This window comes from Taudactylus pleione, unplaced genomic scaffold (assembly GCF_031769625.1).
Source record: "Taudactylus pleione unplaced genomic scaffold, aTauple2 ptg001039l, whole genome shotgun sequence".
Taxonomy (NCBI): domain Eukaryota; kingdom Metazoa; phylum Chordata; class Amphibia; order Anura; family Myobatrachidae; genus Taudactylus; species Taudactylus pleione.
The window spans coordinates 674,918-693,124 of NW_028285440.1; the positions used below are offsets into that span (position 1 = coordinate 674,918).

The 18,207-nt window shown below is 43.1% G+C and overlaps 1 protein-coding gene across 6 annotated transcripts in view; it reads left to right on the forward strand.

The window, feature by feature from the left end:
• Positions 1 to 18,207, forward strand: part of LOC148454020 (uncharacterized) — a 954,022-nt gene that overhangs the window by 606,994 nt on the left and 328,821 nt on the right. The window lies entirely within an intron of this gene.

Sequence of the window (18,207 nt, forward strand, 5' to 3'; positions counted from 1 at the left end):
TGCTATATACACTAGTGACAGCTACATCACTAATATCATCACTGCTCTGCTCCCTTGTGTCATACATTACTGTGTCCTACACCTAATCCTTCCCCCCACACATGCTCTGTACACTAGTGACAGCTCCATCACTAATATCATCACTGCTCTGCTCCCTTGTGTCATACATTACTGTGTCCTACACCTAATCCTTCCTCCACACATGCTCTATACACTAGTGACAGCTGTATCACTAATATCATCACTGCTCTGCTCCCTTGTGTCATACATTACTGTGTCCTACACCTAATCCTTCCTCCACACATGCTCTATACACTAGTGACATCTACATCACTAATATCATCACTGCTCTGCTCCCTTGTGTCATACATTACTGTGTACTACACCTAATCCTTCCCCCACACATGCTCTATACACTAGTGACAGCTACATCACTAATATCATCACTGCTCTGCTCCCTTGTGTCATACATTACTGTGTCCTACACCTAATCCTTCCTCCACACATGCTATATACACTAGTGACAGCTACATCACTAATATCATCACTGCTCTGCTCCCTTGTGTCATACATTACTGTGTCCTACACCTAATCCTTCCTCCACACATGCTATATACACTAGTGACAGCTACATCACTAATATCATCACTGCTCTGCTCCCTTGTGTCATACATTACTGTGTCCTACACCTAATCCTTCCCCCCACACATGCTCTGTACACTAGTGACAGCTCCATCACTAATATCATCACTGCTCTGCTCCCTTGTGTCATACATTACTGTGTCCTACACCTAATCCTTCCCCCACACATGCTCTATACACTAGTCACATCTACATCACTAATATCAACACTGCTCTGCTCCCTTGTGTCATACATTACTGTGTCCTACACCTAATCCTTCCCCCACACATGCTCTATACACTAGTGACAGCTACATCACTAATATCATCACTGCTCTGCTCCCTTGTGTCATACATTACTGTGTCCTACACCTAATCCTTCCTCCACACATGCTCTATATACTAGAGACAGCTACATCACTAATATCAACACTGCTCTGCTCCCTTGTGTCATACATTACTGTGTCCTACACCTAATCCTTCCTCCACACATGCTCTATACACTAGTGACAGCTACATCACTAATATCATCACTGCTCTGCTCCCTTGTGTCATACATTACTGTGTCCTACACCTAATCCTTCCTCCACACATGCTCTATATACTAGAGACAGCTACATCACTAATATCATCACTGCTCTGCTCCCTTGTGTCATACATTACTGTGTCCTACACCTAATCCTTCCCCCACACATGCTCTATACACTAGTGACAGCTACATCACTAATATCATCACTGCTCTGCTCCCTTGTGTCATACATTACTGTGTCCTACACCTAATCCTTCCCCCACACATGCTCTATACACTAGTCACATCTACATCACTAATGTCATCACTGCTCTGCTCCCTTATGTCATACATTACTGTGTCCTACACCTAATCCTTCCCCCACACATGCTCTATACACTAGTCACATCTACATCACTAATGTCATCACTGCTCTGCTCCCTTATGTCATACATTACTGTGTCCTACACCTAATCCTTCCCCCACACATGCTCTATACACTAGTCACATCTACATCACTAATGTCATCACTGCTCTGCTCCCTTGTGTCATACATTACTGTGTCATACACCTAATCCTTCCTCCACACATGCTCTATACACTAGTGACAGCTACATCACTAATATCATCACTGCTGTGCTCCCTTGTGTCATACATTACTGTGTCCTACACCTAATCCTTCCTCCACACATGCTCTATACACTAGTCGCATCTACATCACTAATATCAACACTGCTCTGCTCCCTTGTGTCATACATTACTGTGTCCTACACCTAATCCTTCCTCCACACATGCTCTATACACTAGTGACAGCTACATCACTAATATCATCACTGCTCTGCTCCCTTGTGTCATACATTACTGTGTCATACACCTAATCCTTCCTCCACACATGCTCTATACACTAGTGACAGCTGTATCACTATTATCATCACTGCTCTGCTCCCTTGTGTCATACATTACTGTGTCCTACACCTAATCCTTCCCCCACACATGCTCTATACACTAGTGACAGCTACATCACTAATATCATCACTGCTCTGCTCCCTTGTGTCATACATTACTGTGTCCTACACCTAATCCTTCCTCCACACATGCTCTATACACTAGTGACAGCTACATCACTAATATCATCACTGCTCTGCTCCCTTGTGTCATATATTACTGTGTCCTACACCTAATCCTTCCTCCACACATGCTCTATACACTAGTGACAGCTACATCACTAATATCATCACTGCTCTGCTCCCTTGTGTCATACATTACTGTGTCATACACCTAATCCTTCCTCCACACATGCTCTATACACTAGTGACAGCTACATCACTAATATCATCACTGCTGTGCTCCCTTGTGTCATACATTACTGTGTCCTACACCTAATCCTTCCTCCATACATGGTCTATACACTAGTCACATCTACATCACTAATATCATCACTGCTCTGCTCCCTTGTGTCATACATTACTGTGTCATACACCTAATCCTTCCTCCACACATGCTCTATACACTAGTGACAACTACATCACTAATATCATCACTGCTCTGCTCCCTTGTGTCATATATTACTGTGTCCTACACCTAATCCTTCCTCCACACATGCTCTATACACTAGTGACACCTACATCACTAATATCATCACTGCTCTGTTCCCTTGTGTCATACATTACTGTGTCCTACACCTAATCCTTCCTCCACACATGCTCTATACACTAGTGACAGCTACATCACTAATATCATCACTGCTCTGCTCCCTTGTGTCATACATTACTGTGTCATACACCTAATCCTTCCTCCACACATGCTCTATACACTAGTGACAGCTACATCACTAATATCATCACTGCTGTGCTCCCTTGTGTCATACATTACTGTGTCATACACCTAATCCTTCCTCCACACATGCTCTATACACTAGTGACAGCTACATCACTAATATCATCACTGCTCTGCTCCCTTGTGTCATACATTACTGTGTCATACACCTAATCCTTCCTCCACACATGCTCTATACACTAGTGACAGCTGTATCACTATTATCATCACTGCTCTGCTCCCTTGTGTCATACATTACTGTGTCCTACACCTAATCCTTCCCCCACACATGCTCTATACACTAGTGACAGCTACATCACTAATATCATCACTGCTCTGCTCCCTTGTGTCATACATTACTGTCATACACCTAATCCTTCCTCCACACATGCTCTATACACTAGTGACAGCTACATCACTAATATCATCACTGCTCTGCTCCCTTGTGTCATATATTACTGTGTCCTACACCTAATCCTTCCTCCACACATGCTCTATACACTAGTGACACCTACATCACTAATATCATCACTGCTCTGTTCCCTTGTGTCATACATTACTGTGTCCTACACCTAATCCTTCCTCCACACATGCTCTATACACTAGTGACAGCTACATCACTAATATCATCACTGCTCTGCTCCCTTGTGTCATACATTAGTGTGTCATACACCTAATCCTTCCTCCACACATGCTCTATACACTAGTGACAGCTACATCACTAATATCATCACTGCTGTGCTCCCTTGTGTCATACATTACTGTGTCCTACACCTAATCCTTCCTCCACACATCCTCTATACACTAGTGACAGCTACATCACTAATATCATCACTGCTCTGCTCCCTTGTGTCATACATTACTGTGTCCTACACCTAATCCTTCCTCCACACATGCTCTATACACTAGTGACAGCTACATCACTAATATCATCACTGCTCTGCTCCTATGTGTCATACATTACTGTGTCCTACACCTAATCCTTCCCCCACACATGCTCTATACACTAGTGACAGATACATCACTAATATCATCACTGCTCTGCTCCCATGTGTCATACATTACTGTGTCCTACACCTAATCCTTCCTCCACACATCCTCTATACACTAGTGACAGCTACATCACTAATATCATCACTGCTCTGCTCCCTTGTGTCATACATTACTGTGTCCTACACCTAATCCTTCCTCCACACATGCTCTATACACTAGTGACAGATACATCACTAATATCATCACTGCTCTGCTCCCTTGTGTCATACATTACTGTGTCCTACACCTAATCCTTCCCCCACACATGCTCTATACACTAGTGACAGATACATCACTAATATTATCACTGCTCTGCTCCCTTGTGTCATACATTACTGTGTCCTACACCTAATCCTTCCTCCACACATGCTCTATACACTAGTGACATCTATATCACTAATATCATCACTGCTCTGCTCCCATGTGTCATACATTACTGTGTCATACACCTAATCCTTCCTCCACACATGCTCTATACACTAGTGACAGCTGTATCACTAATATCATCACTGCTCTGCTCCCTTGTGTCATACATTACTGTGTCCTACACCTAATCCTTCCTCCACACATCCTCTATATACTAGTGACATCTACATCACTAATATCATCACTGCTCTGCTCCATTGTGTCATACATTACTGTGTCCTACACCTAATCCTTCCTCCACACATGCTCTATACACTAGTGACATCTACATCACTAATATCATCACTGCTCTGCTCCCTTGTGTCATACATTACTGTGTCCTACACCTAATCCTTCCTCCACACATGCTCTATACACTAGTGACATCTACATCACTAATATCATCACTGCTCTGCTCCCTTGTGTCATACATTACTGTGTCCTACACCTAATCCTTCCTCCACACATGCTCTATACACTAGTGACATCTACATCACTAATATCATCACTGCTCTGCTCCCTTGTGTCATACATGACTGTGTACTACACCTAATCCTTCCTCCACACATGCTCTATACACTAGTGACATCTACATCACTAATATCATCACTGCTCTGCTCCCTATTGTCATACATTACTGTGTCCTACACCTAATCCTTCCTCCACACATGCTCTATACACTAGTGACAGCTACATCACTAATATCAACACTGCTCTGCTCCCTTGTGTCATACATTACTGTGTCCTACACCTAATCCTTCCTCCACACATGCTCTATACACTAGTGACAGCTACATCACTAATATCATCACTGCTCTGCTCCCTTGTGTCATATATTACTGTGTCCTACACCTAATCCTTCCACTACACATGCTCTATACACTAGTGACAGCTACATCACTAATATCATCACTGCTCTGCTCCCTTGTGTCATACATTACTGTGTCCTACACCTAATCCTTCCTCCACACATGCTCTATACACTAGTGACAGCTACATCACTAATATCATCACTGCTCTGCTCCCTTGTGTCATACATTACTGTGTCCTACACCTAATCCTTCCTCCACACATGCTCTATACACTAGTGACAGCTACATCACTAATATCATCACTGCTCTGTTCCCTTGTGTCTTACATTACTGTGTCCTACACCTAATCCTTCCTCCACACATGCTCTATACACTAGTGACAGCTACATCACTAATATCATCACTGCTCTGCTCCCATGTGTCATACATTACTGTGTCCTACACCTAATCCTTCCCCCACACATCCTCTATACACTAGTGACAACTACATCACTAATATCATCACTGCTCTGCTCCCTTGTGTCATACATTACTGTGTCCTACACCTAATCATCCCTCCACACATGCTCTATACACTAGTGACAGCTTCATCACTAATATCATCACTGCTCTGTTCCCTATTGTCTTACATTACTGTGTCCTACACCTAATCCTTCCTCCACACATGCTCTATACACTAGTGACATCTACATCACTATTATCATCACTGCTCTGCTCCCTTGTGTCATACATTACTGTGTCCTAAACCTAATCCTTCCTCCACACATGCTCTATACACTAGTGACAGCTACATCACTAATATCATCACTGCTCTGCTCCCTTGTGTCATACATTACTGTGTCCTACACCTAATCCTTCCCCCACACATGCTCTATACACTAGTGACAGCTGTATCACTAATATCATCACTGCTCTGCTCCCTATTGTCATACATTACTGTGTCCTAAACCTAATCCTTCCTCCACACATGCTCTATACACTAGTGACATCTACATCACTAATATCATCACTGCTCTGCTCCCTTGTGTCATATATTACTGTGTCCTACACCTAATCCTTCCTCCACACATGCTCTATACACTAGTGACAGCTACATCACTAATATCATCACTGCTCTCCTCCCTTGTGTCATACATTACTGTATCCTACACCTAATCCTTCCTCCACACATGCTCTATATACTAGTGACAGCTACATCACTAATATCATCACTGCTCTGCTCCCTTGTGTCATACATTACTGTGTCCTACACCTAATCCTTCCTCCACACATGCTCTATACACTAGTGACACCTACATCACTAATATCATCACTGCTCTGCTCCCTTGTGTCATACATTACTGTGTCCTACACCTAATCCTTCCTCCACACATGCTCTATACACTAGTGACAGCTGTATCACTAATATCATCACTGCTCTGCTCCCTTGTGTCATACATTACTGTGTACTACACCTAATCCTTCCCCCACACATGCTCTATACACTAGTGACAGCTACATCACTAATATCATCACTGCTCTGCTCCCTTGTGTCATACATTACTGTATCCTACACCTAATCCTTCCTCCACACATGCTCTATACACTAGTGACAGCTACATCACTAATATCATCACTGCTCTGCTCCCTTGTGTCATACATTACTGTGTCCTACACCTAATCCTTCCTCCATACATGGTCTATACACTAGTCACATCTACATCACTAATATCATCACTGCTCTGCTCCCTTGTGTCATACATTACTGTGTCCTACACCTAATCCTTCCTCCACACATGCTCTATACACTAGTCACATCTACATCACTAATATCATCACTGCTCTGCTCCCTTGTGTCATACATTACTGTGTCCTACACCTAATCCTTCCTCCACACATGCTCTATACACTAGTGACAGCTACATCACTAATATCATCACTGCTCTGCTCCCTTGTGTCATACATTACTGTGTCCTACACCTAATCCTTCCTCCATACATGGTCTATACACTAGTCACATCTACATCACTAATGTCATCACTGCTCTGCTCCCTTATGTCATACATTACTGTGTCCTACACCTAATCCTTCCTACACACATGCTCTATACACTAGTGACTGCTACATCACTAATATCATCACTGCTCTGCTCCCTTGTGTCATACATTACTGTGTCCTATACCTAATCCTTCCTCCACACATGCTCTATACACTAGTGACAGCTACATCACTAATATCATCACTGCTCTGCTCCCTTGTGTCATACATTACTGTGTCCTACACCTAATCCTTCCCCCACACATGCTCTATACACTAGTCACATCTACATCACTAATATCAACACTGCTCTGCTCCCTTGTGTCATACATTACTGTGTCCTACACCTAATCCTTCCCCCACACATGCTCTATACACTAGTGACAGCTACATCACTAATATCATCACTGCTCTGCTCCCTTGTGTCATACATTACTGTGTCCTACACCTAATACTTCCTCCACACATGCTCTATACACTAGTGACAGCTACATCACTAATATCATCACTGCTCTGCTCCCATGTGTCATACATTACTGTGTCCTACACCTAATCCTTCCTCCACACATGCTCTATACACTAGTGACAGCTACATCACTAATATCATCACTGCTGTGCTCCCTTGTGTCATACATTACTGTGTCCTACACCTAATCCTTCCCCCACACATGCTCTATACACTAGTCACATCTACATCACTAATATCAACACTGCTCTGCTCCCTTGTGTCATACATTACTGTGTCCTACACCTAATCCTTCCTCCACACATGCTCTATACACTAGTGACAGCTACATCACTAATATCATCACTGCTCTGCTCCCATGTGTCATACATTACTGTGTCATACACCTAATCCTTCCTCCACACATGCTCTATACACTAGTGACACCTACATCACTAATATCATCACTGCTCTGCTCCCATGTGTCATACATTACTGTGTCATACACCTAATCCTTCCCCCACACATGCTCTATACACTAGTGACATCTACATCACTAATATCATCACTGCTGTGCTCCCTTGTGTCACACATTACTGTGTCCTACACCTAATCCTTCCTCCACACATGCTCTATACACTAGTGACATCTACATCACTAATATCATCACTGCTGTGCTCCCTTGTGTCACACATTACTGTGTCCTACACCTAATCCTTCCTCCACACATGCTCTATATACTAGTGACAGCTACATCACTAATATCATCACTGCTGTGCTCCCTTGTGTCATACATTACTGTGTCCTACACCTAATCCTTCCTCCACACATGCTCTATACACTAGTGACAGCTACATCACTAATATCATCACTGCTGTGCTCCCTTGTGTCATACATTACTGTGTCCTACACCTAATCCTTCCCCCACACATGCTCTATACACTAGTGACAGCTACATCACTAATATCATCACTGCTCTGCTCCCTTGTGTCATACATTACTGTCATACACCTAATCCTTCCTCCACACATGCTCTATACACTAGTGACAGCTACATCACTAATATCATCACTGCTCTGCTCCCTTGTGTCATACATTACTGTGTCCTACACCTAATCCTTCCTCCACACATGCTCTATACACTAGTGACAGCTACATCACTAATATCATCACTGCTCTGCTCCCTTGTGTCATACATTAGTGTGTCATACACCTAATCCTTCCTCCACACATGCTCTATACACTAGTGACAGCTACATCACTAATATCATCACTGCTGTGCTCCCTTGTGTCATACATTACTGTGTCCTACACCTAATCCTTCCTCCACACATCCTCTATACACTAGTGACAGCTACATCACTAATATCATCACTGCTCTGCTCCCTTGTGTCATACATTACTGTGTCCTACACCTAATCCTTCCTCCACACATGCTCTATACACTAGTGACATCTACATCACTAATATCATCACTGCTCTGCTCCCTTGTGTCATACATTACTGTGTCCTACACCTAATCCTTCCTCCACACATGCTCTATACACTAGTGACAGCTACATCACTAATATCATCACTGCTCTGCTCCTATGTGTCATACATTACTGTGTCCTACACCTAATCCTTCCCCCACACATGCTCTATACACTAGTGACAGATACATCACTAATATCATCACTGCTCTGCTCCCATGTGTCATACATTACTGTGTCCTACACCTAATCCTTCCTCCACACATCCTCTATACACTAGTGACATCTACATCACTAATATCATCACTGCTCTGCTCCCTTGTGTCATACATTACTGTGTCCTACACCTAATCCTTCCTCCACACATGCTCTATACAATAGTGACAGATACATCACTAATATCATCACTGCTCTGCTCCCTTGTGTCATACATTACTGTGTCCTACACCTAATCCTTCCCCCACACATGCTCTATACACTAGTGACAGATACATCACTAATATTATCACTGCTCTGCTCCCCTTGTGTCATACATTACTGTGTCATACACCTAATCCTTCCTCCACACATGCTCTATACACTAGTGACAGCTGTATCACTAATATCATCACTGCTCTGCTCCCTTGTGTCATACATTACTGTGTCCTACACCTAATCCTTCCTCCACACATCCTCTATATACTAGTGACATCTACATCACTAATATCATCACTGCTCTGCTCCATTGTGTCCATACATTACTGTGTCCCTACACCTAATCCTTCCTCCACACATGCTCTATACACTAGTGACATCTACATCACTAATATCATCACTGCTCTGCTCCCTTGTGTCATACATTACTGTGTCCTACACCTAATCCTTCCTCCACACATGCTCTATACACTAGTGACATCTACATCACTAATATCATCACTGCTCTGCTCCCTTGTGTCATACATTACTGTGTCCTACACCTAATCCTTCCCCCCACACATGCTCTGTACACTAGTGGACAGCTCCATCACTAATATCATCACTGCTCTGCTCCCTATTGTCATACATTACTGTGTCCTACACCTAATCCTTCCTCCACACATGCTCTATACACTAGTGACAGCTACATCACTAATATCAACACTGCTCTGCTCCCTTGTGTCATACATTACTGTGTCCTACACCTAATCCTTCCTCCACACATGCTCTATACACTAGTGACAGCTACATCACTAATATCAACACTGCTCTGCTCCCTTGTGTCATACATTACTGTGTCCTACACCTAATCCTTCCTCCACACATGCTCTATACACTAGTGACAGCTACATCACTAATATCATCACTGCTCTGCTCCCTTGTGTCATATATTACTGTGTCCTACACCTAATCCTTCCACTACACATGCTCTATACACTAGTGACAGCTACATCACTAATATCATCGACTGCTCTGCTCCCTTGTGTCATACATTACTGTGTCCCTACACCTAATCCTTACTCCCACACATGCTCTATACACTAGTGACAGCTACATCACTAATATCATCACTGCTCTGCTCCCTTGTGTCCATACATTACTGTGTCCTACACCTAATCCTTCCTCCACACATGCTCTATACACTAGTGACAGCTACATCACTAATATCATCACTGCTCTGCTCCCATGTGTCATACATTTACTGTGTCCTACACCTAATCCTTCCCCCACACATTCCTCTATACACTAGTGACAAACTACATCACTAATATCATCACTGCTCTGCTCCCTTGTGTCATACATTACTGTGTCCTACACCTAATCATCCCCTCCACACATGCTCTATACACTAGTGGACAGCTACATCACTAATATCATCACTGCTCTGTTCCCTATTGTCTTACATTACTGTGTACTACACCTAATCCTTCCTCCACACATGCTCTATACACTAGTGACAGCTGCATCACTAATATCATCACTGCTCTGCTCCCTTGTGTCATACATAACTGTGTCCTACACCTAATACTTCCTCCACACATGCTCTATACACTAGTGACATCTACATCACTATTATCATCACTGCTCTGCTCCCTTGTGTCATACATTACTGTGTCCCTAAACCTAATCCTTCCTCCACACATGCTCTATACACTAGTGGACAGCTACATCACTAATATCATCACTGCTCTGCTCCCTTGTGTCATACATTACTGTGTCCTACACCTAATCCTTCCCCCCACACATGCTCTATACACTAGTGACAGCTGTATCACTAATATCATCACTGCTCTGCTCCCTATTGTCATACATTACTGTGTCCCTAAAACCTAATCCTTCCTCCACACATGCTCTATACACTAGTGACATCTACATCACTAATATCATCACTGCTCTGCTCCCTTGTGTCATATATTACTGTGTCCTACACCTAATCCTTCCTCCACACATGCTCTATACACTAGTGACAGCTCCATCACTAATATCATCACTGCTCTGCTCCCTTGTGTCATACATTACTGTGTCCTACACCTAATCCTTCCTCCACACATGCTCTATACACTAGTGACATCTACATCACTAATATCATCACTGCTCTGCTACCTTGTGTCATACATTACTGTGTCCTACACCTAATCCTTCCTCCACACATACTCTATACACTAGTGACAGCTAGATCACTAATATCATCACTGCTCTGCTCCCATGTGTCATTGCTCCCATGTGTCATACATTACTGTGTCCTACACCTAATCCTTCCCCCACACATGCTCTATACACTAGTGACAGCTACATCACTAATATCATCACTGCTCTGCTCCCTTGTGTCATACATTACTGTGTCCTACACCTAATCCTTCCCCCACAGATGCTCTATACACTAGTGACAGCTACATCACTAATATCATCACTGCTCTGCTCCCTTGTGTCATACATTACTGTGTCCTACACCTAATCCTTCCTCCACACATGCTCTATACACTAGTGACAGCTACATCACTAATATCATCACTGCTCTGCTCCCTTGTGTCATACATTACTGTGTCCTACACCTAATCCTTCCTCCACACATGCTCTATACACTAGTGACAGCTACATCACTAATATCATCACTGCTCTGCTCCCTTGTGTCATACATTACTGTGTCCTACACTTAATCCTTCCTCCACACATGCTCTATACACTAGTGACAGCTACATCACTAATATCATCACTGCTCTGCTCCCTTGTGTCATACATTACTGTGTCCTACACCTAATCCTTCCTCCACACATGCTCTATACACTAGTGACAGCTACATCACTAATATCATCAGTGCTCTGCTCCCTTGTGTCATACATTACTGTATCCTACACCTAATCCTTCCTCCACACATGCTCTATACACTAGTGACAGCTACATCACTAATATCATCACTGCTCTGCTCCCTTGTGTCATACATTACTGTGTCCTACACCTAATCCTTCCTCCACACATGCTCTATACACTAGTGACAGCTACATCACTAATATCATCAGTGCTCTGCTCCCTTGTGTCATACATTACTGTATCCTACACCTAATCCTTCCCCCACACATGCTCTATACACTAGTGACACCTACATCACTAATATCATCACTGCTCTGCTCCCTTGTGTTATACATTACTGTGTCCTAAACCTAATCCTTCCCCCACAGATGCTCTATACACTAGTGACAGCTACATCACTAATATCATCACTGCTCTGCTCCCTTGTGTCATACATTACTGTGTCCTACACCTAATCCTTCCTCCACACATGCTCTATACACTAGTGACATCTACATCACTAATATCATCACTGCTCTGCTCCCATGTGTCATACATTACTGTGTCCTACACCTAATCCTTCCTCCACACATGCTCTATACACTAGTGACAGCTACATCACTAATATTATCACTGCTCTGCTCCCTTGTGTCATACATTACTGTGTCCTACACCTAATCCTTCCTCCACACATGCTCTATACACTAGTGACAGCTACATCACTAATATCATCACTGCTCTGCTCCCTATTGTCATACATTACTGTGTCCTACACCTAATCCTTCCTCCACACATACTCTATACACTAGTGACAGCTACATCACTAATATCATCAGTGCTCTGCTCCCTTGTGTCATACATTACTGTGTCCTAAACCTAATCCTTCCCCCACAGATGCTCTATACACTAGAGACAGCTACATCACTAATATCGTCACTGCTCTGTTCCCTTGTGTCATACATTACTGTGTCCTACACCTAATCCTTCCTCCACACATGCTCTATACACTAGTGACAGCTACATCACTAATATCATCACTGCTCTGCTCCCTTGTGTCATACATTACTGTGTCCTACACCTAATCCTTCCTCCACACATGCTCTATACACTAGTGACAGCTACATCACTAATATCATCACTGCTCTGCTCCCTTGTGTCATACATTACTGTGTCATACAACTAATCCTTCCCCCACACATGCTCTATACACTAGTGACAGCTCCATCACTATTATCATCACTGCTCTGCTCCCTTGTGTCATACATTACTGTGTCATACACCTAATCCTTCCTCCACACATGCTCTATACACTAGTGACAGCTCCATCACTATTATCATCACTGCTCTGCTCCCTTGTGTCATACATTACTGTGTCCTACACCTAATCCTTCCTCCACACATGCTCTATACACTAGTGACAGCTACATCACTAATATCATCACTGCTCTGCTCCCTTGTGTCATACATTACTGTGTCCTACACCTAATACTTCCTCCACACATCCTCTATACACTAGTGACAGCTACATCACTAATATCATCACTGCTCTGCTCCCTTGTGTCATACATTACTGTGTCCTACACCTAATCCTTCCTCCACACATGCTCTATACACTAGTGACAGCTACATCACTAATATCATCACTGATCTGCTCCCTTGTGTCATACATTACTGTGTCCTACACCTAATCCTTCCTCCACACATGCTCTATACACTAGTGACAGCTACATCACTAATATCATCACTGCTCTGCTCCCTTGTGTCATACATTACTGTGTCCTACACCTAATCCTTCCTCCACACATGCTCTATACACTAGTGACAGCTACATCACTAATATCATCACTGCTCTGCTCCCTTGTGTCATACATTACTGTGTCCTACACCTAATCCTTCCTCCACACATGCTCTATACACTAGTGACAGCTACATCACTAATATCATCACTGCTCTGCTCCCATGTGTCATACATTACTGTGTCCTACACCTAATCCTTCCTCCACACATGCTCTATACACTAGTGACAGCTACATCACTAATATCATCACTGCTCTGCTCCCTTGTGTCATACATTACTGTGTCCTACACCTAATCCTACCTCCACACATGCTCTATACACTAGTGACAGCTACATCACTAATATCATCACTGCTCTGCTCCCTTGTGTCATACATTACTGTCCTACACCTAATCCTCCTCCACACATGCTCTATACACTAGTGACAGCTACATCACTAATATCATCACTGCTGTGCTCCCTTGTGTCATACATTACTGTGTCCTACACCTAATCCTTCCCCCACACATGCTCTATACACTAGTGACAGCTACATCACTAATATCATCACTGCTCTGCTCCCTTGTGTCATACATTACTGTCATACACCTAATCCTTCCTCCACACATGCTCTATACACTAGTGACAGCTACATCACTAATATCATCACTGCTCTGCTCCCTTGTGTCATACATTACTGTGTCCTACACCTAATACTTCCTCCACACATGCTCTATACACTAGTGACATCTACATCACTATTATCATCACTGCTCTGCTCCCTTGTGTCATACATTACTGTGTCCTAAACCTAATCCTTCCTCCACACATGCTCTATACACTAGTGACAGCTACATCACTAATATCATCACTGCTCTGCTCCCTTGTGTCATACATTACTGTGTCCTACACCTAATCCTTCCCCCACACATGCTCTATACACTAGTGACAGCTGTATCACTAATATCATCACTGCTCTGCTCCCTATTGTCATACATTACTGTGTCCTAAACCTAATCCTTCCTCCACACATGCTCTATACACTAGTGACATCTACATCACTAATATCATCACTGCTCTGCTCCCTTGTGTCATATATTACTGTGTCCTACACCTAATCCTTCCTCCACACATGCTCTATACACTAGTGACAGCTCCATCACTAATATCATCACTGCTCTGCTCCCTTGTGTCATACATTACTGTGTCCTACACCTAATCCTTCCTCCACACATGTTCTATACACTAGTGACAGCTACATCACTAATATCATCACTGCTCTGCTCCCTTGTGTCATACATTACTGTGTCCTACACCTAATCCTTCCTCCACACATACTCTATACACTAGTGACAGCTAGATCACTAATATCATCACTGCTCTGCTCCCATGTGTCATACATTACTGTGTCCTACACCTAATCCTTCCCCCACACATGCTCTATACACTAGTGACAGCTACATCACTAATATCATCACTGCTCTGCTCCCTTGTGTCATACATTACTGTGTCCTACACCTAATCCTTCCCCCACAGATGCTCTATACACTAGTGACAGCTACATCACTAATATCATCACTGCTCTGCTCCCTTGTGTCATACATTACTGTGTCCTACACCTAATCCTTCCTCCACACATGCTCTATACACTAGTGACAGCTACATCACTAATATCATCACTGCTCTGCTCCCTTGTGTCATACATTACTGTGTCCTACACTTAATCCTTCCTCCACACATGCTCTATACACTAGTGACAGCTACATCACTAATATCATCACTGCTCTGCTCCCTTGTGTCATACATTACTGTGTCCTACACCTAATCCTTCCTCCACACATGCTCTATACACTAGTGACAGCTACATCACTAATATCATCAGTGCTCTGCTCCCTTGTGTCATACATTACTGTATCCTACACCTAATCCTTCCCCCACACATGCTCTATACACTAGTGACACCTACATCACTAATATCATCACTGCTCTGCTCCCTTGTGTTATACATTACGGTGTCCTAAACCTAATCCTTCCCCCACAGATGCTCTATACACTAGTGACAGCTACATCACTAATATCATCACTGCTCTGCTACCTTGTGTCATACATTACTGTGTCCTACACCTAATCCTTCCTCCACACATGCTCTATACACTAGTGACATCTACATCACTAATATCATCACTGCTCTGCTCCCATGTGTCATACATTACTGTGTCCTACACCTAATCCTTCCTCCACACATGCTCTATACACTAGTGACAGCTACATCACTAATATTATCACTGCTCTGCTCCCTTGTGTCATACATTACTGTGTCCTACACCTAATCCTTCCTCCACACATGCTCTATACACTAGTGACAGCTACATCACTAATATCATCACTGCTCTGCTCCCTATTGTCATACATTACTGTGTCCTACACCTAATCCTTCCTCCACACATACTCTATACACTAGTGACAGCTACATCACTAATATCATCAGTGCTCTGCTCCCTTGTGTCATACATTACTGTGTCCTAAACCTAATCCTTCCCCCACAGATGCTCTATACACTAGTGACATCTACATCACTAATATCATCACTGCTCTGCTCCCTTGTGTCATACATTACTGTGTCCTAAACCTAATCCTTCCCCCACAGATGCTCTATACACTAGTGACAGCTACATCACTAATATCATCACTGCTCTGCTACCTTGTGTCATACATTACTGTGTCCTACACCTAATCCTTCCTCCACACATGCTCTATACACTAGTGACATCTACATCACTAATATCATCACTGCTCTGCTCCCATGTGTCATACATTACTGTGTCCTACACCTAATCCTTCCTCCACACATGCTCTATACACTAGTGACAGCTACATCACTAATATTATCACTGCTCTGCTCCCTTGTGTCATACATTACTGTGTCCTACACCTAATCCTTCCTCCACACATGCTCTATACACTAGTGACAGCTACATCACTAATATCATCACTGCTCTGCTCCCTATTGTCATACATTACTGTGTCCTACACCTAATCCTTCCTCCACACATACTCTATACACTAGTGACAGCTACATCACTAATATCATCAGTGCTCTGCTCCCTTGTGTCATACATTACTGTGTCCTAAACCTAATCCTTCCCCCACAGATGCTCTATACACTAGTGACAGCTACATCACTAATATCATCATTGCTCTGCTCCCTTGTGTCATACATTACTGTGTCCTACACCTAATCCTTCCTCCACACATGCTCTATACACTAGAGACAGCTACATCACTAATATCATCATTGCTCTGCTCCCTTGTGTCATACATTACTGTGTCCTACACCTAATCCTTCCTCCACACATGCTCTATACACTAGAGACAGCTACATCACTAATATCGTCACTGCTCTGTTCCCTTGTGTCATACATTACTGTGTCCTACACCTAATCCTTCCTCCACACATGCTCTATACACTAGTGACAGCTACATCACTAATATCATCACTGCTCTGCTCCCTTGTGTCATACATTACTGTGTCCTACACCTAATCCTTCCTCCACACATGCTCTATACACTAGTGACATCTGTATCACTAATATCATCACTGCTCTGCTCCCTTGTGTCATACATTACTGTGTCCTACACCTAATCCTTCCTCCACACATGCTCTATACACTAGTGACAGCTACATCACTAATATCATCACTGCTCTGCTCCCTTGTGTCATACATTACTGTGTCATACAACTAATCCTTCCCCCACACATGCTCTATACACTAGTGACAGCTCCATCACTAATATCATCACTGCTCTGCTCCCTTGTGTCATACATTACTGTGTCATACACCTAATCCTTCCTCCACACATGCTCTATACACTAGTGACAGCTCCATCACTATTATCATCACTGCTCTGCTCCCTTGTGTCATACATTACTGTGTCCTACACCTAATCCTTCCTCCACACATGCTCTATACACTAGTGACAGCTACATCACTAATATCATCACTGCTCTGCTCCCTTGTGTCATACATTACTGTGTCCTACACCTAATACTTCCTCCACAC